Source organism: Macrobrachium nipponense, chromosome 31 (assembly GCF_015104395.2).
Source record: "Macrobrachium nipponense isolate FS-2020 chromosome 31, ASM1510439v2, whole genome shotgun sequence".
Classification (NCBI taxonomy): Eukaryota; Metazoa; Arthropoda; class Malacostraca; order Decapoda; family Palaemonidae; genus Macrobrachium; species Macrobrachium nipponense.
Genome location: NC_061093.1, coordinates 1664205 through 1689560, shown reverse-complemented (window position 1 = coordinate 1689560; position 25356 = coordinate 1664205). Strand labels below are relative to the sequence as shown.

Here is a 25356-nt window from a genome sequence, read left to right as displayed (position 1 = left end):
AATTGGAAGATGTGCATGAGGAAGGCTCATACTATAACTCACCACAGCCAACTAGGATTTCTTTGTACAGTCGTTAATCTCCTTATAGGAGTTACATGAATTACTGTAACCATTCATGGATCAGTTCATTAACTTGCTTGTGATTGATCACCAGACAGATTCCTCTTGTCCCTGGTCACTTGATTGGTTTTTTCAAGGAATGATGGCAAAGGTATCTGTCCCAGGACATAGGGGTGGGTTATCCATGAGTTTACTCATGGCTGATTCCTAGTGCACAAGTTTGCATGTGCCTGATCATTTGTTTGGTATTTTGAGGGATGATGAATGATCCAGGCATCTACTGCAGAAGTTGATGACTCTAATGGAGTGATTTCATGCCCATTCATCCTTTCCTGCCACCTCCTTTGTATGGCTGTAATGGTATAGGTGTATTACTTAGTCATATCTGTTTGTTGGCATACTTGCATGGATCTTTTATGGAAAGGAGGACCAACCCTAACTCTTCCTGTGTGTGTGTGTGTGCATTTATGTATTTGGAAACAAGAAGGGAAGAGTGAATTTCTCTAGACTACTGGCTGTGCTGGTGTTTTAGGATGTGTCCAGTCCATCTTGTATTGTGCCCATGACCATCACTATCATGACCATACTCTGTGCTTGGTACTGGCTTGGTGCCACATTGTAATATGCACAGCTTGGACATATGCTTTGCCTTGGATCCAAGTCAAAGGATGCGCAGCCTAGGGTCGACCCAGCCCATACACCTCTTGGTATTGCTCCACACAGGACAGACAAAGAGTTCACGCTCTTGCTTGTGTAGATCTAATAATGGAGCTAGCCTAGCTGCTTGTGCTTCTTTTATAGATCATGGGATCAGGAGGAGATCATGCTTGGTCCCCTTTGACACCATCTGATTATGACTTTGTCTTGATCTTGAAAGACACTCATTGTCATTGTTCCCTGAGCAGGAGTAACATTGGTCTTCATCCTCTCTCATTGCTGTGGAAGGCACCTTCTGCAAAGCCATGAATTTCATTCAATCTTTGTAAGGTTCAGGGGAAAATGATCAGAGGTATCACCACCCTTGGTCTGTGGATCAGGAAACTTCCTTTTTTCCCCCTTGAGCATCTGTACTCTTGCTACTGCATGCTCTGCCATTGCCAAAAATCCTTTATTAAACATGCAAGGGTTTCTTTTACTGGTTGCTTGAACCTACTCCTAGCTGTTCAGTACTGCCCTGTCTATCAAGGGGACTCTACCCTACTTTGGCTTATCACACTGAGTAAGGCTTTTGTTTTTTAATTGGTCCCTGGTAATGCCAACTTCTCTTGAGATGGAAAGTGTCCATGTCCCTTGTGACTACTAGAACACTTCACACAATTTTTCTTACACTTTTGAGTGTTTTCTCCTATACTATTAATTTCCTTGTGAAGAGGCTTACATCATCAAGACCTGAGATCTCTCTCCTCATCCTACCAAGACAAGATTTATGAAGTCATTGGTAGTGGGAAACATGCTCCCTTCTTTCTCTTTGCTTGACGGATTCTTTCAGGATTGAATTACCCCTGAAGTCCTCCTTATACCCTTTCAAGGGTAGAGAGCATTTCACATAACTCTGTATGGTTGCCATATTTATGAGTCAGGGTATCCTTTCCCCATGAGGATTCAAGATAAATCCTCAGTGTACTGCAAGTCTTAGTTTAGATGTGTGTTGGGTAGGAAACAGGAGAGCATTGATAAGAACTGAGCATGGAAAGATTTTTGCAAGCATACTCCTTCAGGTTTGATTTAAAGAGGAATCTTATTATACAAAACTTTTTACCTTCTTTTTCCCATACCGCTTCACAGTCAGTGGAGATGAGTCAGCACAACTTTTGGATGGATTATGGTATGGTCTCTAGAAGGTGAAAGTCCACTCTCTCTTTTGAACTCCCTTCCCAGAGCCACCCCTCACTCTCACATTAAGATATTTCTTTAAATACAAGGGCAGAGGTAGTGCTCCAAGTTCACTACTATCAATTTGTTTGAATGATACTCATTCCCTGTTGCTCATTGGAAGAAGTACTTATTTCTTACCCTTCTCAACACTGATAGCCTCAACCATTTTCCTGCAAAAGTAGACTTGGAGCAATCTTGGTTATCCTGCATCAGGGAGGAATTGTGCCAAGGATTTTTAGTATTATATGCATATTATTTGGAATGCACCTTTGGAGGCAGATAAGTTTGGGAAGGGGAGTGGAGAATGACAATCTGACATGTGGTGAAAGGCGAATGAGCCAAAAATAAAAAAGGTTGAGAAATGCTGTAATCTAGAGGAACCATCAGTTGTGTATGTGGCTCCTGCCTACCGTTCAGGTTAATTCTCTTCCAGACACTTGCAGGTAGGAGGGGGAACATCTCTTTGTAGTACTACAAACATTGAATTCTATACAAGATATCTTTGATTTTGATTACCCTCTTGGCTACTCCAACATGACTTCAGTTTGAGAGTCTGTCATGGTTCCTTCAGGCCTTTTCTTGGTGGGTGGTGGCTACCATCCCTTACTTCCTCCTCATGGGTAGGATTCAGTTATCACTCCATTGCATTCTTTGAGGAACTGGTCATGAAACAACCAGAACTTTTATTATTACAGATTTGCAGACTCACATATTTACAGATTTCTCTATGGACCATATCTACCCATTATTTGCACGAAATTTGTATATTCTTGGTATTTTTATATTTTATATGAGAAATATCCACAAATTACTGTATTTTTATATAAATTTCATGATTAAATGTACTTTTTGTGATTAAAGTATTAAAAAAGCCAAGTATAAGCAATTTTAGTGTGTATTTCTTGAGTTTGAACCAAAAAATGGCAGTTTTAAGTGTTTTAATAGGGGTTCAAAGTATTTGTAGATTCTAGCTGTTTTTATTGGGCTTTGGAATGCATCCCCTTTGAAGTGCTGGTCACCCGGAAGGAAAGCTAGGCACCTCCCTTTCTTACCTTGGGTCCTTGAGCAGTCTTTCAATTTTCATTAGTGAGGGAAGGACCTGGTTTCCACATGTGTTTAGGTCACAAGGTTTGGAATTGCAAATAACAGTTCAGGTAGAATTGCAATTAGTTTTAAGGAAGATCCCAGCCATGCTAGATGTCAATACGTATTAGTGTTTCTAAGACATGTGTTGGAGAAAAGATATACGTATTGGACATTGCATCTTTTTCGAACTGCTTATGCTGGCCTAGCAGATGCAGGTGACCTATACAACTAGGAATTTATCAGAAGACTCAATCAAACAGTGTGTTCTCTCAGTCCTGTCTTTATCTAGTAGGGAAAGCAGGTGGAGAATGTCAGTCACTCATCCCAAAATGGCAATATGTACTGCTGTTTATTCGCCTGGATACCCTGTTCCAACATAAGAATAACAGGTTCTCCCCGAGCCTTTTTTTTTAGGCCACCGCTAAATTTTAGGTATACCTGTGCATGTCTGCCAACAGCTGGCAGGTACTGGCCAACCTGAATGTTAGTGTGAACAACCTGAACATTTTTTTCTGCCTGTGCAGGCAGCCTGAGCAAATAGTTTTCTTAATTGATATACCCACATTGAAACAACTTGCACAAAGGTGCCTGAGCGTTACTGTGGGAGGTCATCATTTTTGCTCAGTTCTCTTCCCATCTTGGGGGGGCAAATAGACTCTAGTTAGAAGCAGGTAGTGCCCAGCTTTATTGAGTTTAAAATGTTTACACCTAAATTAATGATGTATTGGATTTACCTATTTTTTGTTTAATGAATGTGGATGTCATAGTAATATACATTTATGTATATTTTTTGCAATTTTTCCAAGGGAAAAATAGTTGTGTATAATGAAGAATGGATGTGGTAGCATCATTCCTGAATGTCTTGAAGATTTCACTGAAATCTTTAAGAATGAGTCTTGTCTTGGGCAAGTAAACTCCAAAGACTATCAAAACAGATAAAAAATAAAGGTTGCATATTTTAGTTTATTCAAAAAAGTAAAGGAGAGTGACTCTGTTGTTGACAAAGACAGTTTCCTTGTTTGTCCTTGTATGTTTTTTCAGGGCAAGTAAAATCCAAAGGCTATCAAAACAGATTAAAAAATGAGGGCTGCATATTAGAGTTTATTCAAATCACTAAAGGAGAGTGACTCTGTTGTTGCCAGAGACAGTGTTCTTGTATGCCCATGTGTATTTTTTCATGGCTATAAACCATATATGCATTTCAGTTTTTAAATGAGAATAAATATTGAATTTAACAAAGTAAAATGAAACAAGAATAGGTCCAATTGCATCTGTTCATGATATGTGTCATGTATGTAATGCAAGCAAAATGATACTCAATAAACTAATGAAACAAATATAGCAATAGCAGTCTTTGTTAACATCATATCTCAAAAAGATTAACAGCCACTCCTTCACGGGATGTCATTTTTAGACGTCTCTTATTTTTTGTTGCAATCAACAAACCAATAGTTGCCAGCATATGTTGATGCCATGCCTCGCAGTTATACCTGAATGTTATTGGCAGTCTTTAGAGGATGGTTCAGCTTTGTGAAGCATACTCTGGCAAAGGGCCCAATATGTCTGTGTAGTAGGGTACAGAACTCAGATTTCCCCTGCTAGATATACTTGACTTAGCAGCTAGTATTTTTGGGTGGTGAAAGATCTTTTCTTGAATTTCTCACTTTTGGTACAATCTGTTTACGACATTGCAGATTTATAACATTAGGTGCTGAATCCTCCAGAACAGTGTTTTATTAGACAAAACCTCCCACTCAAAGCATGAGTCTCTGTATGAAGTTAAAGATAGTTTGCAATACTGCACCGCTCATCTACCTGCCACCATTCAATTCCATTAATTAATGCCAAACTTCAGTGACTGAACCAGCTGTTGCTGAATATTATTCATACAAAAGACTTCAATTCTGTATATGAGGGAAAAGTGCTAATTATCATGAATTTTTGCTAAAATAAGTAATCATCAAATAAATTTTTGTGAATTATGCACTAGTACTGTTTTTGATGAAATTTGATATTTCATTGTCATTCTGTAGCTCTTCATGAAATAAAGCTGTTATCATTATCAAAGAGAGATTCTGATGAAACAAATAAAAACATTATAAACTGTACAAAAGTGTTTTGTTTTCCTTTTTTCATAAATTCAGGTGAGTATCGAAATGGCATACGTACATACATTATATAACTGCTTAGTAGATATGTTGTTATTGGTACTCTTTAAATAAATGCCAGACATTACTGCAAAATTAAGAGTATTCATTATTTTATAGGTTGAATAATGACTGATATAATTTATAAATTAAACTTTAATTTTCAGTATCACCATGTACACATATAATACTAAGGTTGAATTAATTACAAACTGATTTGTCACCAGTCTGTCTGAAAATATGATGTATGTTGCCAGGCCAGCATATATTGATGCCATGACTGTGCAGTTATATACCTGAATGTTATTGGCAGCCTTTAGAGGATGGTTCTGCTTTGTGGAGAACACTGTTGGCAAAAGGACAGATCCACCTTTTAGTGACAAACCCTCCACCATGTCAGGTTATAGGAGGAAGACGAAGAAGTGCAGCTAGGCGATCTGAATGTCGTTTGTTTAGTTATTCTATGCAAATGTAAACCTGGTAATAATCAGGCTAAGGAGAGGGGAAGGGAGGAATTTACACTTCTGAAATATTGTTATATTGTATTAAATATTTGAGAAAATATCAATGAATATTGTATACTAACAAAGGAGTCATTTTAGACAAACTTTCTTGATTTCGTAACAACCATGTAACGATGTCTTATAATACCCTCCAAAGTGAAGATACGAGAAAATGTCAGAATTGAAGTAAATCATTCTATTGTCATAAAGGAATTAATAAAAATGCATTCTTAAACTAGTCCCGATTTGATGTCACCGAGTTGACCAACAGGGAAGCACACCCCAGTAATTCATTCCTTCCCAGAGTACAGACCCAACAGGTGGGTGTGAGTAGTTCTCCTCTGATAGCCAGGGTTTCATTGTGTAACTATGTTCAACATGTGTTAATTTTATCCATTTGCATCTGTGTCAATACAGGCAGTCCCCAGCTTACGACGTTCCGAGGTTACAACGTTTTTCAATTATATTTATCAGATTATTTCCAGGTTTGTGACGCATGTTCCAGGGTTACGGCACCTACAACGCTGATCTGGCAGATATATGACTCCAAAAATACAAAATAATCAATATTTGAAGGTTTTTTGATGAAAAATGCAATAAGAATGCAGTTTACATAGTTTTTAATGCACCCAAAGCATTAAAAGTAAGGTTTTATTAGGATTTTTGACGATGTTCTGGCTTACGACGATTTTCGGCTTACAACATGTCTCAAGAACGGAACCCCTGTCATAACCTGGGGATTGCCTGTATTGGGTTCATTAACTTGTTTTTAGCGCCATACTACAAATTACTGTCTAGGGATAAGTATTTGATTGAGTTTTGTTTAATTTTGTAATGGGTTTGCTTAAAATGTCTATTTTAGATACTTGTACAAATTCCTTGCGGCAACAAGCACGTGGCACTCCACATTCTTAATTTAGTGTAAAGTCGTGAGTTTAGTAGTGAAACCTCAAAAGTTCATCGTTTATATCCAACCCCAAACCTGTGATTTAGAGTTTAGCCATCAAGGTCTTGCCATTGGCTCATAACATCTGAGCCTAGAACATTAACAAGTCTGAAAAATTGCGATATTTGGTCCTTCAAACCTGATGGTAAGAACACTACTGCATAGGAGGCATTGGAAAAGCAATAATTAACAGAGGAAAATGCACTCACCAATCGGGAAAGGTAACCTAAGTTGTTCAATCTTAAAGTTCAGAACTCCCTTCTTCATAACGTAATTCTAGTCTTTTGAAATTAATCCCTTGTCCTTAACGTAAATCTGTAATCATGGCTGCTGCCAATATTGTAATGACTGATGCAACTATGGGTCACTTGACTGACCTGCTAGGTGAAGCTTAATGCAAGCTTATTGAAATGCTGGTCATGGCCATCTACCAAAATTAGTTCTGATGAGAAGCAGCTCTGTTTGTTGTATTTATCGAACACAGTTAAGCTGGTAACCGATGTAGAGGTTAAGCTACGACAGTTGCTCAGTGAGGCTACTAGAGCCTTATCTTTGTTTCTGAGTAGAATCAACACATTAAACATGCACAAGAGACAGGTACATTTGTCTAAGTTGAAACCATCACCTCTTCCTGTGTTTGAGGGGTAGGTGAGTTAGTATACAGCCTTTAAGGAACTCTTTGAAATTCATGTAAATAGACATTCTGACTTGGACGAGATCATCAAGTTTACAATTAAGATTGTTAGGTGCTCTGGGAAAGGATCCACTCGGTGTCATCAAGGCTCTCCGTGTAACCACAGCTGACTATAGGTTAGCATTAGACTTGCTCAGTAAACATTATGGAAATGAACACCAGACGTTGGTGATTCTGCTATGGCGGCTTGCCAATGTTTTTACACCTTCTATGACTCACGCAGAATTAAAAAGGTTCAGTTTCGAACTAACTGTTCTTACTGAACGAATTAAGAGGTTAATTAAGGCCGACATAGGCAAAGGTTTGATCATGAGTTTGATTAACCAGAAATTATCAGAAGGAAAGGTGTACAGAAAGATCATGAACACTTGCATAAGTGAGATTTCGATTTAGAGTTCTTTGAAGCAGTAGATGTCCTGATCCATATGCTAGAAAATGGCGCGTTGCAAAAAGGCGAGCCTTAAGTAGCTGAGAGTAAAGTGAGTACAAAACCAAGTACACTGGGAAAATGCTGTCCTTTCTGTAATGGCACAGACTCCACAAACAAGTGCGACAAATCTCTAGACAGTAGACATCATGGATAAACGTCAATTGATTAGTTCCCGCAGATGTTTTGATTGTTTCAATGTGGTGGGACACCGTAGCGAACAGTGCCACAGTAAAGTGAACTGTAAATTCTGCAGTGCAGTTTGATTGGTGATTATTGCCACCCACCAAAATCTTCACACTTTGCATTTACCAACAGTAATGTTAGTCCTAACTCGAGTCGTGGTCATGTCACTTCACGCCCGGTAAAGAATGTAAATGCTCAAGTAAATAAAAGACCCGATTGATTGATTGTGTTTATTAAAACTGGCATTACAACATCTAGGTTATTGACACACAGTAGTCAACAAAGATGAATATAGAAACGCCAAACTGTGTAAATGCTAAAACAACCAAAGGAAACCTTCATTTGACTTCACATGTTCCTTGTTACCTACAGCGACCGCGAACTTACGCATCCATAACGGAAGCAACAAAATTAGATTGTTCCTCGATACCAGGAGTCAATGTAGTTTCACTTTGGCACCTCTCGCTAAAAAATTAGATCTCCCCGTAGTGATACTAGATTATCTTCCTTTGATAGGACGATGTCTAGTATGTTGCTTCCTCTAGTGGGTTTGTAAACCCATTGGTGGAGGAATTAAATTTTTAGAAATTCTTAAAGTCTCTTTCCTTCTACATTTGATGTGGAAGTCATCGTGTCCTAATGTACTGCAGCATTGAAATCTCCCATTATTATGCAGTTTGTCGTTCATCTCTTGTCCTAGTAGCGCGTACAGCTCGTCATCAGATATTTGTGATTGGTGGGGAGGTCTGTACATTAGTATTAGAGTTATCTTCCTCCCTAGGCTGTTTATATTGTTGTCAATCACTTTTTGCATGGTTGTAATTTTATACTATTGGACTGAGGTGGTCCCTAACATATAAAATAATGCCTCCACCTTTTTTATTTAGTATCTTTTTTGAACAATTTATATCCAGCTATCTAGTACTCTCCTACGAAGTCTTTTGTTGCCTCTTTTATCCATGTTTCTGTGATACCTATTATGTCTAATTCCTCACTTGCTACCAATGCTTTGAAGAAATCTACTTTGTTCCGAAGTGATTGTGCATTAAACTGCGCCACTCTGAGGGACTTTTCTATCTTCTCTTTTGTCCTCAGTGGCTTTACTGTCACTGTTGCCTGCTGTGCTACTACTACTAACCGGCTTCTGGGAGCTTTCTGATTTATCACCTTGAAAGCTCATTTCATTGAGATGTTTCAAGAGGTTTTTGTTGAGAAGATTTCCTATTAGTTTTGCTTCTTCCAAATTCAAGTGAGTTCCATCTCTTTTATATAGTTTTTTTTATTCCATATAAATCAGTCCCAAAAATTTACGAACCTAACACCTTTTTCTTGGCATATTCTGTCGTTGATATCAATTGCCTCGCTAAGGGAATAATGGCTTACATTGGTTCTGGGCAAAAGTCCCATAAGAATGTCGTAATCAGTTTTTTCTCAGATATTCTCTACAATTTTAGTCAGGTTGGCTACAGGACCTTCTGTCTGGCCAGTTCCTCTGTCTTTTAGAAACAAGTCATTTCTTCCTCCCTGCATTATGAATGCACTTTTTCTATTATTTACCTTGATTTCTTTTTACTGCCTTGGCTATCTTCTTAACCCTTGCACCCAGGTAAGAATTAACTTTTTTGTTACTTCTGTTTTTGGCCACAAAATTTAAGCCCTGATCTTTTACTAACGAGTCTCCTATTGAGATCTTTTCCTCTTATGCTTCTGAGAACACAGCAAATCTATTCGTTGTATTGATTCCTTTTGGAGGACAATTGTGTTTTACTGGCTGCTATCACTCTTCTACCAACAGCTCTCTTTAATTCATCATTTTTATTATTGTAAGCTTCTTTCTTTGTAACTAGTCTAGTGCTTGTTTCTGTTTCATTTCTAGTTCTGGTCTTCAGCAATTGTTATCTCATCTCCACCATACTCTCTCCATTTTCTACTATGTCGTTTAATTCCTGGTTTTGTTTCTTAAGGTTTGTAACTTTCCTTCGTAGGTCTCCAATTTCCTTTTCCATCCTGTCTTCTCTTCTCTTGCCTTCAAGTTTGTCCTTTGTCAACTCCCCAGTTTAGCTATCTCCTGCTCTTGTTGACAAGAGAGACAAACACTGAGACTACCTACCTTTGATGTGCATACGTCTTTGTAGTCTGTGTACCACTTGTTAACACTGCATTTTACACGTGTGTTTTAATTCTAACTTTTCTTGAGTCATTTTTGTTTGTCTTGGTTTTAATATTTCTACCTGTGCTTTTAATTCAGTATTCTTTCTATTGTGACCAGTTGAAAAGGAAAAAGGGGTGATGGTTGAGTACACCACAGTCGCCGCATCCGGTTATCCATGGACAGTTTTCCATAGTTCGTTGCCAGGATACCTTTTATTGCTGCCACACTAACATACGGTCTCCCTGTTGTTAGAAGATCCCAAACGTATCGCAGCTCCCAACTAAGCAAATTATTTTTCGCCAGGAGTGAAAAGCAGCATCCCTTAAATTACTAAACTTCCAACAGCCATGAACAGCCAGAATCTTATGACCTGAGTGCTTCTCCTACAACAATTAAAATCCCCAAGGAATGGCCACACCAGCAGGCCCCATGGGTAGGAAGTTCCACAATCAATGTTACAGAAGCTCGTCTGTGGTTTTTAGTTGGCTAGGACTCCAACAAGGCACAAAAGCTCTGCAAACTCAGAGCAGTTTAGCCTTCACTAACAGGGTAGTGGTTGCAGGGGTGGTCATTCATCACAAAGGAGTGAGCTTAATGGGGCACGATAGCAACACTCCATTACTGCATCCCCAGTTGCCCCAGGATCCCTCCAATCCTGGTCTTTGGAAACCTGCAAGCATCTACCCTACATTATTTAAAGAAGTTCCTTGAGGGAGCCGTCAGCTCCTTACTCTAATCTTATGTCTTAGTTTTATATATACAATTTTTTTTTATTTTTTTTATTTTTTAGCTTTCTATTTTATTTTTTTAAAGATGCCCAAGGAAGAAAGCCTCGCAACAAAAGATGAAATAAATCAGAGAAAGTGGGATGGCAAGGTGGTAGAAAGGCAGCTTGAACAGAAGTAAACTAGAAGGTTAGGACGCATCAAATGATAAAGACAAAATATGAATGACCTAGTGAAAGCTTGTTGCAATACTGGAAGGGAGGGTGCTATGTCATGCCAAGGAACCACACCGATCAAGAGCAGAGTTCGTTCGTTAGAGTCGAGAGTTCAGATCAGCAGAGCAGTCCGGTTGAGCTGAGCCGAGCCGAGTGAGTTGAGCAGATCACCACTACATAATTATGAGTGGTAATCATCACTGAAGAACTATCACCACTTCCCAATTACCTGTTCTCCTTTGAGGCCAAAGCTCAGAGAAGAACAAGAGGGATTCAGTGTTTGCTGTCCTGCGTGTTCGGACCCTAAGGTCCAATACCCGAGGATGGTACTTGACCATTGACCCAGAAGGCGTTGCATGCAGTTCTAAGCACTACATAACACCAAACCAGACTGAGGAACGGACTCATCTGTGCTGGTAAAGACTTGTCTCGCCATCCAAGCACTCGCAATAGTGAGCGCTTGGCGAGCTTTAGAATTCGTAAGAATTCTCACGCTCGGCGAGAAAAACCCGATTCTTGTATGGCAATAATCGGGCGAGCCTTTTCTCGCCCTGGTACTCAGCAATATGATGAAGGCGGGTACTCGGCGAGCACTAACAAAACCAAGGGATCCAGGCACTCGGTGAGACTTCCAATTATTGTAATAATCATCGGGAATACCCATTGCCCAAGAATTTGGAAATCTCAGAAAACCAAATCACTCTGCGAACACTAGAAATTCCAAGGAATTTAATGGCTTAGCGAGACTCGCAATTTTTGTCATAACAATTACCGGGAATGTATGTCTCGCCCGAGTGTTTGGAAATTACAGGAAAACCATAACACTGAGAATGCCAGAAATTCCAAGGAATTCAAGCATTCAACGAGATTCCCAGTTATCGTAGTAACAATTATCAGCAATTCTTGTCTCGCCCAAGTGTTTCCAGATCGTAAAAGATCAAAACACTTTGAGAATGCTAGAAATTCCAAAGAATTTTTTAAGCACTCGGCAAGACCCTCAAATTTCTTCAAACAATCATCAGGGTGGGGCCCCTCCTCAACTCCTTAAAAATAGAGGTGGAACGGGCATAAAAACCATTCCTAAATGTGATCATTTAATACTAGAATGAAAGTACAATTCAATAGAATATACAATAGAGGCTCCCAAAACGCAAGAACCCATAGGGGACTGATAATTGAAATCCGTCCAAAGGATAGAAAAATCCATGGAGACATAGTCTCCAGTTTTGACATAAGATCCTTCCTTTACGACATGGACGTACGTCCAGTAGGACTGTAAGGGCAACGATTTTTGCTCAAATGTGCATATATAGTTTTTTTGTTCGTGTTGTACCTCACATCATTATATTAAGCACTTTGCGGCTTTTCCACCAACATTTCATTCATGTATGTGAACCCAATGTAGCAAATATAATTCATATAAATTAGCATGTCAAGAAACACAAATCCAGGCTGGATCGTGTCATTTTTGTGTCCACACACCTGTTTATAACTTGAGCTTACCTGTAAATAAAGAGTCAGTACCCAGATACCTGTCGTACTCTCTAAACCTTCACACTGGTGACCCCGGATTTGATAGGTGACTCAAGCGGTTTTGGTTCGGCCATTAAGGGACTAACTACCACCGTTCACCTTCAGAGACATTTAGCGAACTTATTAGGTCTCTGAGAACTCCCTTCCGAGGATGACACTGACGCCTTTAGCGGATGAACTACGGCACACCTACCAAGAAGTGTTTAGGCGTTTGCTCGATTTACCCAGTTTTAGAAAGACTACAGTTTTTAAAATTATATAGTCTAGAAAGGAGAAGAGAATGCTACATGATAATTCAGGCATGGAAACAGATAGAAGGAATTGCCGAAAACATCATGGAGCTAAAAATATCAGAAAAGAGCAAGCAGACAGGACATTAATCCACTACGCACCAGCATGCCATGCTCCACAGCAACCAGTACCTTAGGGGCAGCCAACAACCCCCCTAACCCCGCCTTACCCCAGAGGGCAGACACATCTCCCTCTGTGAAGCTGCCACCATTTGCTGCTAAGAAGCCAGCCACTTGGTTCATGCATGCAGAAAGCCAGTTCCAGATGCGGGTGTTACTGATGAAGTCCTGAAGGCTGACTTTGTTGCATCAGCCATGACAGACGAAGCCTATGAGCAGATGTGCCCATGGATGATTGCGCAGCCAGACACAATACAATACACCCAGCTAAAGGCGAAGATGATCGACACCTTCTCCCTGCCCACCATCGACAGAGCCGCCTGAATTCTCGACCTGGTAATAAACCCCATTCGGGATAGACCTCATCCTCCTGCCAGAGTGGGACAACAACGGGCAACGAAAGGAAATTAGCCTGAAGCGGGAGATACTCCTCCGTCAGTTGGAACCAGAGGTAAGGAAGCAGATAACGGAGATCCACGTCCTATCCGACAAGAAATTGGTCACGAAGGCTTGCAGACTGGCCGAGTCTTCACGGGTAGCCACCTTTTCCACCCCATCAACGCCTTCGACCAACTGCCTGATAGAGGGCAACGCAGCAGAAGCAGAATTGGCAGAAATCGAACGCCGTACAGAAAGGATCCCTGACACAGCAGCGAGTGGAAACCCAGCATGGTGTTTCTACCCTAGAAAATTTGGCAAATACGCCAAACAGTGCCAAAAACCATGTTCATACAACCAGTCAAAAAACGGGGAAGGCACCCACCCCCATCATGACTTGGAGACCTTGTGGGAACTACCGTCGGTTGAAGTTAGTAACTACTCTAGATCATTAAACCCTGCCAAACATGCAGGACCTGACAAGGGCCCTTCATGGAGCAACATTATTTACAAAAATGGACCTTCTCAAGTCATATTTTCAGGTACCGGTCAACCCCGAAGGCGTCCCCAAGACAGCCATTATCATGCCGTTCAGGTCCTATGTTTCTGCTTATTCCACCTTTGGCCTGAGGAATGCCAGAGCCCCACCTTCCAGCGACTGATGGACAGCATACTAGAAGATCTAACCTTCTGCGTGTGCTACATGGACATCTTTATTTTTTCCAGGTCACCGCAAGAACATCTGTGACACATCCGAGCCGTTTTGCAGCACTTTCAGGAGAAGGGATTAGTTGTCCATTTCAACAAGCGTACCTTCGGTTCCGAGAAGGTGGACTTCCTGGGGCACGAAATCTCCGCAGAAGGCATCCGTCCCATGACATCAAACGTAGCTGCAGTAGAGAAATTCCTGATGCCAACCATGATGAAGGCACTGCAGGAGTTCATCGGGATGGTGAATTACTACCGCTGATTCATACCAGACATCGCCCGCACCATGTCCCCCTGCCGTAGGCCTTGAAGGGGAAACCGAAGAAGCTGGTGTGGGAGACAGCACAGCAACAAGCCTTCCTGCAGACGAAGACATCTCTTTGCAGGACAGCCACCTTGGCTCACCAAGACCCTGCAGCGCCCCTACAGCAACGTCGCCTGTGGAGCAGTCCTGGAGCAGGTGATTCACGGAGTCCCCCAACCACTCGCCTTCTTCAGCAGGAAGTTGCAACCTGCCGAGACCCGATACAGCACCTTTGACAGGAAATGACTAGCGGTCTATCAGGCTGTTCGGTATTTCCGTTACCTGCTGGAGGGGAACCCATTCACCATCAGAACGGACCACCAACCACTGATTCACGCCTTTACCAAAGTAGGAGATGCCTGGTCTGCCAGACAACAGCGCCATCTCGCAGCCATGGTGGAGTTTGGATGCACTATCCAGTATGTCCCTGGCAGGAGAAACTCTGTGGCCGATGCCCTTTCCATGTCGAAATCAGTTCAGTCCACCTCGGGATCAACTACAAAGACCTAGGCAGGGAACAAGCAGCCGACTCTGAGTTGCCAGCCTACCGAACGCAATCACCTCCCTCAAGTGGAAAGACGTGCCCTTCGGCCCGTCACCAACAACACTTCTCTGCGATATCAGCACAGGTTGCCCTCGCCTGCTAATCCCAGCATCCCGGAGAAAGAAGGTTTTCGAAATCATCCACACCTCTCGCATCCATTGGGCCGAACTACAACTCGACTCCTGATGGAGAAGTTCCTGTGGCATGGCATCCGACGGGATTCTCGGAAGTGGGCGAGACAATGCATTCCATGCCAGAAGAGCAAGATTGGCAGGCACACCGAGTCAGTAATCGGCAGTTTTCCCCAGCCCAAGCGGAGATTAGGCCATATCCACATAGACATTGTAGGGCCCCTTCCTCTGTCAGGAGGTCATAGATACCTCCTCTTAGTCATCGATCGGTCACACCAGATGGCCCGAAGCAACACCTATGACAGAGGCCACAACCCAGGCCTGTGTGGAAGCCCTTCTCTCCAGCTGGATCAGCCGTTTTGGAGTGCTGGACGACATCAAGACAGACCGAGGAGCCACTTTTCTGTCAGATCTGTGGGCCGCCCTGGCCCGCTTGATGGGGACGTCGCACTACAGAGCAACCGCCTACAACCCCGCAGCCAACAGTATAGTGGAGAAGTTCCATCACTCCCTCAAGGTCTCCCTGATGGCGAGTTGCTCTGGTGACAACTAGAAGATGCAGCTACCTTTGGTCCTCCTCGGCCTCCGCACCGCTCCAAGGGCCAACGGCAAAGCATCACCTGCAGAGAGAGTCTACGGGGAAACCTTGGTGGTTCCAGGAGAATTCTTCCCTTCACCAACCGATAATGAGGACATCTCGATCGCCAAGAATGTCTTTGTCTGCCATGACACTCACTGCCCGCCTCTGACGAGACCATACCGTGGCCCGTTCCAAGTTCTTCGCCGATCGGAATAGGCCTACCTCCTGTGTATCAATGGGTGAGAGGCTTGGGTCTCCGTCGACAGGTTAAAGCCAGCTTTCCTGACGGAGGAGGGCACCATTGAAGATGGACCCACCAGCCACCCTGGAATACCACCAGAACACCCTCCTTCCCCTTAAATCCCCAGACGTCACCAACGGTGCTGCAGCCGTCTGAAGACAGCAGTTGAACCCCCAAGGATTTGCTCCAGGGCGCAATCCTGCCGCTCGGCCCTCTGAGATCATGGAAGATGAGAGCCCCCCAAAGTAGTTTAATGTCATGAACGAGGGGGCAGCTCTGCCCTCCGATACGCTACACCGATTAATATTCAGTTTTCCTATGCTTATGTATCTTCCAATGTTCACTGCCATAACTATTATCTTTGGGGGGAGTATTTGGAAGGACAACGCTTCTTGCTCAAATGTATATATATTGTTTTCTAGTCCGCGTTGTACCTCACATCATTATATTAAACATTTTGCGGCCTTTCTGCCGATATATCATTCATATATGTGAACCCAATGTAGCAAATATAATTCATGTAAATTAGCATGTCAAGAAACAGAAATCTGGGTCGGATCGTGTCATTTTTGTGTCAGTGTCGGTAACTCAGCAAAGGGAAGTAATGGAAATAAAACTGAATAACACCATACAGATCGAATTGAACTACAATATTTTTTCTTATTAATCTTGAGAGAGTTTCCGTTAAGAAGATTAGATAGAGGTACTTAAAATGAACCATCGTCGATCCATGAGACCCAAGAGCTTCTCTTGAGGATTTGTTTGGAGCAGACGAATTTCTTATCAACTAAACACAATTCCTCTTCGTTTAATATATATGTATGAAAATATATTCATTCTGGGGTAGAGCGAATTAAATACGAAAGGATATTCGAAGTATAATTAATGCATATATATATGAATCACGGTGGTGTGATAAATAATATATATAAAATAATAATATATATATATAATATATATATATATGTATGTATAATATAAATATATATATAGTATAACATATATATATTAAATAATAAGTATATATATATATATTAATATATATCTATATATTATATACAGACTGTTGTACGAGGAAGCACATCCAGGTGGTCCCTAAACATTACTTATTACAACGTTCAAAAACACAAAGGTTCATTTATCAAGCTGTAAATAACAATTCTGAGTCCTTTTTTATTCACAGCTTGTTCTCAATTCAACATGCAGTCTTCCTCGACATCTCTTACCTTACTTGAACTGTTGCCAGTCATTTCTGGTTGTTCCTTCTGACTTCTATCCTTCCTTCTCTCTTGATGGTTGGTTCTGCTACAATTAGTTTTTATTTTTCATTTTGTTATCTTGTCGTTTATAATGTTTTATATTAACATTTTTGCGGCCTTTCTGCCGATATTTCATTCATATATGTGAACCCAATGTAGCAAATATAATTCATGTAGAAGCGAATAAATACGGAAAGGATATTCGAAGTATAAATTAAGCATATATATATGAATTCACGTGTCGTGATAAAATTAATTTATATAGAATATATATACTATTATAATATATATATATTAATATTATAGATATATATATATATATATATTTATACTATATATATATATATGTATGTATATATATATAATATATATATATAATAAATATATATATATTATTTTATATAATAATATTATAGCCAGACTGGTGTAGAGGAAGCACATCCCCAGGTGGTTCCTTTAAAATACATTTATTACAACGTTTCAAAACACAAAGGTTTCATTTCAAGCTGTAAAATACAATTCTGGAGTCCTTGGTTTAATTAAAACAGCTTGTTCCTCAATTCAACATGCAGTCTTCCTCGACATCTCTTTACCTTACTTGAACTGTTGCCAGTCATTTCTGGTTTGTTCCTTCTGACTTCTGTCCTTCCTTCTCTCTTGATGGTTGGTTCTGCTACAATTAGTTTTTATTTTTTCATTTTGTTATCTTGACGTTTATAATGTATTATGTGTTTTATTTGTAATTTAGCGCTTTTAATGTTAATTTTATTGTTTAATGTATTTACAGCTTGAAAATGAAACCTTTGTGTTTTGAAACGTTGTAATAAATGTATTTTAAGGACCACCTGGGATGTGCTTCCTCCTACAACATCTGCTATTTTCGAGTTACTAGTAACCGCCATACCTTAGAACGTTATATTATATATATATATATATATATATATATATATATATATATATATATATATATATATATGTTTGTTTGTGTGTGTGTGTGTGTATTTATTCAGTAATGCTGAGGTTGAAATTAAGATCTGGAGACTTAAATCTTTTAATTTTAGTGGAATGTGTTACGTGAACGCCTTATTATTATTATTATTATTATTATTATTATTATTATTATTATTATTATTATTATTATTATTATTATTATTTTGCTCTATCACAGTCCTCCAATTCGACTGGGTGGTATTTATAGTGTGGGGTTCCGGGTTGCATCCTGCCTCCTTAGGAGTCCATCACTTTTCTTACTATGTACGCCATTTCTAGGATCACACTCTTCTGCATGAGTCCTGGAGCTACTTCTGCCTCTAGTTTTTCTAGATTCCTTTTCAGGGATCTTGGGATCATGCCTAGTGCCCCTATGATTATGGGTACAATATCCACTGGCATATCCCATATCCTTCTTATTTCTATTTTCAGATCTTGATACTTATCCATTTTTTCCCTCTCTTTCTCTTCAGCTCTGGTATCCCATGGTATTGCGACATCAATGAGTGATACTTTCTTCTTGACTTTGTCAATCAACGTCACATCTGGTCTATTTGCATGTATCACCCTATCCGTTCTGATACCATAGTCCCAGAGGATCTTTACCTGATCGTTTTCTATCACTCCCTCTGGTTGGTGCTCGTACCACTTATTACTGCAAGGTAGCTGATGTTTCTTGCACAGGCTCCAGTGGAGGGCTTTTGCCACTGAATCATGCCTCTTTTTGTACTGGTTCTGTGCAAGTGCCGGGCATTCGCTTGCTATGTGGTTTATGGTTTCATTTTTCGTATTGCACTTCCTACATATGGGAGAGATGTTATTTCCGTCTATCGTTCTTTGAACATATCTGGTTCTTAGGGCCTGAACTTGTGCCGCTGTTATCATTCCTTCAGTTTCCTTCTTTAGCTCTCCCCTCTGTAGCCATTGCCATGTGGCATCGCTGGCTAGTTCTTTAGTCTGTCTCATGTATTGTCCGTGCATTGGTTTGTTGTGCCAGTCCTCTGTTCTGTTTGTCATTCTCCTGTCTCTGTATATTTCTGGGTCTTCGTCTACTTTTATTAGTCCTTCTTCCCATGCACTCTTTAGCCACTCATCTTCACTGGTTTTCAGATATTGCCCCAGTGCTCTGTTCTCGATGCTGACGCAGTCCTCTATACTTAGTAGTCCTCTCCCTCCTTCCTTTCGTGTTATGTATAGTCTGTCCGTATTTGCTCTTAGGTGTAGTGCTTTGTGTATTGTCATATGTTTCCTGGTCTTCTGATCTATGCTGCGGAGTTCTGCCTTCGTCCATTCCACTATTCCTGCGCTGCACCAGTTTCAAATGGGGGGCACGTGCCCCCTGTGCCCCCCCTCCCCCCGCAGTTATGCCTATGTGGAGGAAGAATAAAAAAATAAACCTCATTATTTAAATAATGAGTGATTGACATAACACGATGAGGTAGTACATCACATTACTCTTAAACAAAGCAGTAAATAAATAATAAATAAATGAATAGATAAATACAAAAATAAGATTATATACAAATAACTAAAATTAAATGAAAATAAAAAATGGAATAAATAAATAAAACAATAAAAATAAACAAGTAAATAAATGAATAAATAAATAAATATAAAGAAATATAAATAAATAAAATGAATAAATAAAAAAATAAATGGAAAATAAATAAATAAATAAATAAAATAAAATAAATATAAAATAAATAAATAAATAGAAAAAAATAAATGAAAATAATAAAATAAATCAATAAAAATAAATGAATAAAAAAAAAGTAAATCACTAAAAATAAATCAATAAAATAAAGAAATGAAATAGATAAATAAATAAAACAATAAAAATAAATAAATAAAGATAATTAAATGAAAATGAATAATTAATAAATAAACAAATAAATAATAAATAAATAAAATGAAATTAAATAAGTAAATAAGCAAAAATAAATAAATTAATATATAAATAAATAAAAAAATGAATAAAATAAATAAATAAAAAATAAAATAAATAAATAATAATAAAAATAAATAAATCAAGTACTATATAAATAAATAAATATAAAAATAAATATATAAATAAATAAATAAATAAATAAATAAATAATAAATAAATGAATAGATAAATACAAAAATAAGATTAAATAAAAATAAACAAAAAATAATAAATAAAAAATAAATAAATAGATACATAAAGTAAATAAATATATAAATAAAATAAATAAAAATTGATAGATAAAAATAAATAAAAAATAAATAAATATAAATAAAAATAAATAAAATACAAATAAATCAATCAATAGAAATAAAAAATAAATAAATAAAAATAAAAAAAATGGAATAAATAAATAAATAAAACAATAAAATAAGCAAGTAAATAAATGAATAAATAAATGATTATAAAGAAATACAAATAAATAAATAAAAAAAATGAAATAATAAAAGAAATAAATAGAAAATAAATAAATAAATGAAAATAGATATATAAAAAAATAAATAAATAGAAAAAATAAATGAAAATAAGAAAATAAACAAATGAAAATTAATAAATAGAAATATAAAAAGAAATAAATAAAAGTAAAATAAAAATAAATAATAATAAATATAAATAAATAAATGAAATAAATAAAAATAAATCTATAAAAATAAATAAAAAGTAAATATAAATAAATGAATAAAAATAAATGAATAAATAAAGCAAATAAAAAATAAAAATAAAAATAAATTAAATAATAAGTGATGATAAATAATTAGATAAATAAAAAAATAAAAAAATTTTATGAATAATAATAAACAAATTCATAAAATAATAAGTTAATAAATATCATAAAGATAACTAAATATATAAAAAATAAATATATATGTAAATAATAATAAATAAAAATTATATAAATAAATGAATTTTAGATAATAAGAATAAAATAAATAACAAAATATATGAATTATTAAAAATAAATAAATATATAAATAATTAAATATTTAAATAAAATAAAAAAATAAATGTAAATGATAAAAAATAAATTAATATATAAATAAATAAATAAATACATAAAAAAATAAATAGATAAATAAATAAATAAAAATAAATAAATAAATAAAACAACTAAATAAATTAAAATGAATAAATAAATAAATAAATAAATAACATATATATATATATATATATATATATATATATATATATATATATATATATATACATATATATATATATATCCATACATATATATATATATATATATATATATATATATATATATATATATATATATCTATATATATATATATATATATATATATATATATGTATAATATCTATATATATATATATATAATCCATATATATATATATATATATATATATATATATATATATATATAAATAAATAAATATAAATAAATAAAAAATCAAAATGAAGAAATATATAAGATCCCTAAATAAAAATAAAAAATAAATAAAATTAATAAATACTTATATACATAAAAAAAAAATAAATAATAGTAAAATAATAATGAATAAATAAACCAAAATAAATAAATAAATGAAAGTAAATAAATAAATTATATATCAAGCAAATAAATAAATAAAAATAAATCCATAAATAAGTAGAAATAAATAAATAAAAACCCAAATAAATAAATAGATAAAATAAAGATAAATAAATAAATATAAATAAATAAAGTAATAAATAAATAAATGAAAATAATTAAATAAATGAAAAATTCAAAATAAAGTATAATAAATAAAATCAAAATATAATAAGTTAATAAATAAATCAAAATAAATGAATAAAAAAATAAAAATAAACGAATAAATAAATAAAATAAATAAATAAAAGTAAGATAATATAAATAAAAATATGCAAATAAAATAAATAAATGCAATAAATAAATAAAGATAAATAAATAAATAAAAAGAAACAAATAAATAAAAACAAACAAATAAATACATAAATAGAAATAGACACACAAAGATAAATAAATAAAAATAAATAAAAATAAATCAATAAAAATAAATGAATAAATAAATATAAATAAATAAATGAATAAAAATTAATATATACAAATACAAATAACATATATAAATAGATAGATGAGTAAATATGGATAAAAAATAAATACATAAATAAGAAAAATAAATAAATAAATCAAAATAAATAAAAATATATAAATAAAAATAAATCAATCAATGAAATCAAAAAATATAAATAAAAAATCAATCAATCAATCAATCAAAATAAGTAAATGGAAAAACAATAAATAAAATAAAATATAAAATAAATAAGTGGACAAAATAAAAATAAATAAATATAAATAAGTAAATAGATATATATAGATAGAAATAAATAAATTAATAAATAAATTAATTAAATAAATAAAAGTAAATAAATTAATAAATGAATAAAAGTAAATGCAAAATAAATAAATAAAAATGAATAAATAAATAAAAATAAATAATATATATGTATATATATATATATATATCTATATATATATATATATATATATATCTATATATATATATATATATAATATATAATAATAAAACTTTTAATAGATAAATAAATATAAATGAAAATGAATTGGTAATAATATATAAATGAAAATACATAAATAAAAATAATAAATAATTAATTAATTAACCTAGAATATATTAATAAAAATAAATAAATAGAGATAAATAAATCATTCAAAACAAATAAATGCAACAAACATAAATTACAAAATAAATAAATCAAAAATAAGTAAATAATAAATAAAAATTAATAAATATATAAATGAAAATAAATAAATAAATAAAAAAATTAATTAATAAAAATAAAAGAAATAAACATGAAATAGAAATAATTAAATAAAAATTGAACAAAAATAAAAATCAAGAAGTAAAAATAGATACATAAATAATAAATAATAATAATAAATGAATAAATAAAAATAAATAAACAACTGAAAATAGATAAATAAATAAATTAATTAATAAAAATCAATCCATAAATAAAAAAAAATAAATAAATAAAAATAAGTAAATAAATAATAAATAATAAATAAATAAATTAAAAAAGTAAATAAATATAAGTAAATAAATAAATAGATAAATAAATAAAAATTAATAAATATATAAATAAATAGAAATATATATAAATTTAGAAATAAATATATAAATAAACAAAAATAGATAAATAATTAAATAAAAATAATTATATAAAAATAAAAAATAAAAATAAATACATTAATACATTGTTACGAACCGAGAGAGGTCTGCTTCAGGTTCGATATGAAAATAACCAAAAGGAATTCAACACCAACAGTTGAAACTGGGGATACGAATATAGAAAGAAACATTAACACAACAAAGGTTTATTTACAAGCTTACAAACAAAGATAAATGCAGAATCGTGTCTCCTATTTACATAAAAAAGGTAAAATCTTACACTGCATGAACTGGGGGAACAGTGAGGTAATGAAAGTACTTGCCGACCAGTTTTGCAACTCGAAGCGATGGCTTCACAAAAGGAGAACTCTAATTGTAGAGGCCTTCTTGCCTCCGTATTGCAGAAAATAATGTCTACTCTTGATACTTGAAGGGCAGGAACTCCCCAAAACCTCTAGCAGAACGTTTCTTCTCTGAAGTCTTGCTCAACGTCGAAATAACTCGGTCGTCCACTCCTGAAGACGACTTGACCAGAATTCGACCAATTCTCGGGCGCCTTTTTCTCTCTGATCCTTCATCCTTCTTTTCTTATCTCACTCTGATGATCTCTGCTGCTGATCTCTCACTGATAATCTGATCTGTGGCTCTTACTAATGATCTGCTCTCTCCTACTTCGTCCATTGTATTTATACGGCATTCTGGGTGCGGGGCTACCAGCCAGCGTCACAGGCTCCCGAGACGACAGGAATAATTTAGAAGAATCTCGACGGAATATTGCATCAGAAATCTCGGCGTTCCTCACTTCACGTCGGCGCCTGTCAAGCTCCACAACACTCCTGCCGATTCTAGAACCATCATGAGAAGAGGCACCTCCAACACATTCATGAAATCCTCCGTGTTGCAGAAGTTCTCGAGGATGTGTTTTCCTTTCGTTTATCTTTCTTTGCTATAAAGCAATTACCATGACATGTCCCCCAAAAAGAGAAAAAAATAAATTCAACTGATTTTATTCTTTTCTAAAGAGAAACAAGAATTAAACAGCAGGGGAACAATTCTGCATAAAGCTTTAATACTTCTCCATTCACTCAACCACTTGTGCCAAAACAGAAAACGGTCATTAGGCTACTCATTCTGAGAAAAATCTCTAATACATTATCCTTTCCTCTTACTTTTTCCGTTTTCTGAACTCTGATTAAAAGTTTGAAATGCTAAAACACCTCTTGCATTTTCTCAAAACTAATTTCTCTCAGTAACACTGTCACATCGAGGCGGTGGCCAAGGTACGGGGCGGGCGTTCTTTATAATTCTGAAGCAAATTTACATTCATTGATTTTGCTCTACTCTTACCCATATTAATTACATAATGTATATTTCCCTTCTCCGCTAACACTGAAAAAGGACCTTCGAACCTATAAGATATAACTTTCTTTCTGGACTAGTACTAAAACTTTATCTCTAACACACAAACTTCTCTCTTTTGCTCTAAGATCAGGTTTCCCTTTAGTTTCCCCTTGACTTCCGTTCTCCTTCGCTAGTTGCCAAACATCTCTTAAATTGTTTTTATAATACTCTAGATTAGTTGTGCAATCTTCTTTGTCACTTTTCATTTTAGGCCAAAAGTACGCCCTACTAATACACTTGAAAGTTTTATTTACTCCCAAACGTCCTTGCTCATCATGTGCTAACTTCAAAACTAGTTCACGAAGCTTCCTAGGAACCACTAATTGTTCGGTGATTTCCCCTTTACTACCTGACTTAGGACGAACATAACGACACAAAACATCGTCCTTTAAACAAAAAGTTTCCTTACACACATCATCGAGATCATCATCCAGTTCACACTCAAAAATTCGTGTTAGAGTCTCATCCTCTCTCTGCAACTTGACTAGCTCATCCTTATCCAAAATGTTAGAGCCTAATTCATCACCGTAACTAGTACTAGATACCGGTACATTTACTACATTACTTTCAACAGCTACACCTTCCGTTTGGCTATCACTGTCAACAATAGAGTTAGGTTTCTCAGCCACACTCATGCCAAGATCAACCTCGCCTCCTCTATCACACTCGTTCGAATCCACGAACTTACTCACGTTCGAATCTACGAACTTACTCTTGT

The 25356-nt window shown here is 35.6% G+C and overlaps 1 protein-coding gene across 1 annotated transcript in view; it reads left to right on the top strand.

Annotated features, from left to right (window-relative positions):
* LOC135206605 (transmembrane protein 42-like) overlaps positions 1 to 4404 on the top strand; it is a 122292-nt gene extending 117888 nt beyond the window's left edge. Inside the window, exon 3 of the mRNA XM_064237942.1 lies at positions 1 to 4404. This exon is cut by the window's left edge and continues 1490 nt beyond it. The gene's annotated coding sequence lies outside the window, so the exon portion shown is untranslated.
* Positions 4405 to 25356: the final 20952 nt, after the last annotated feature.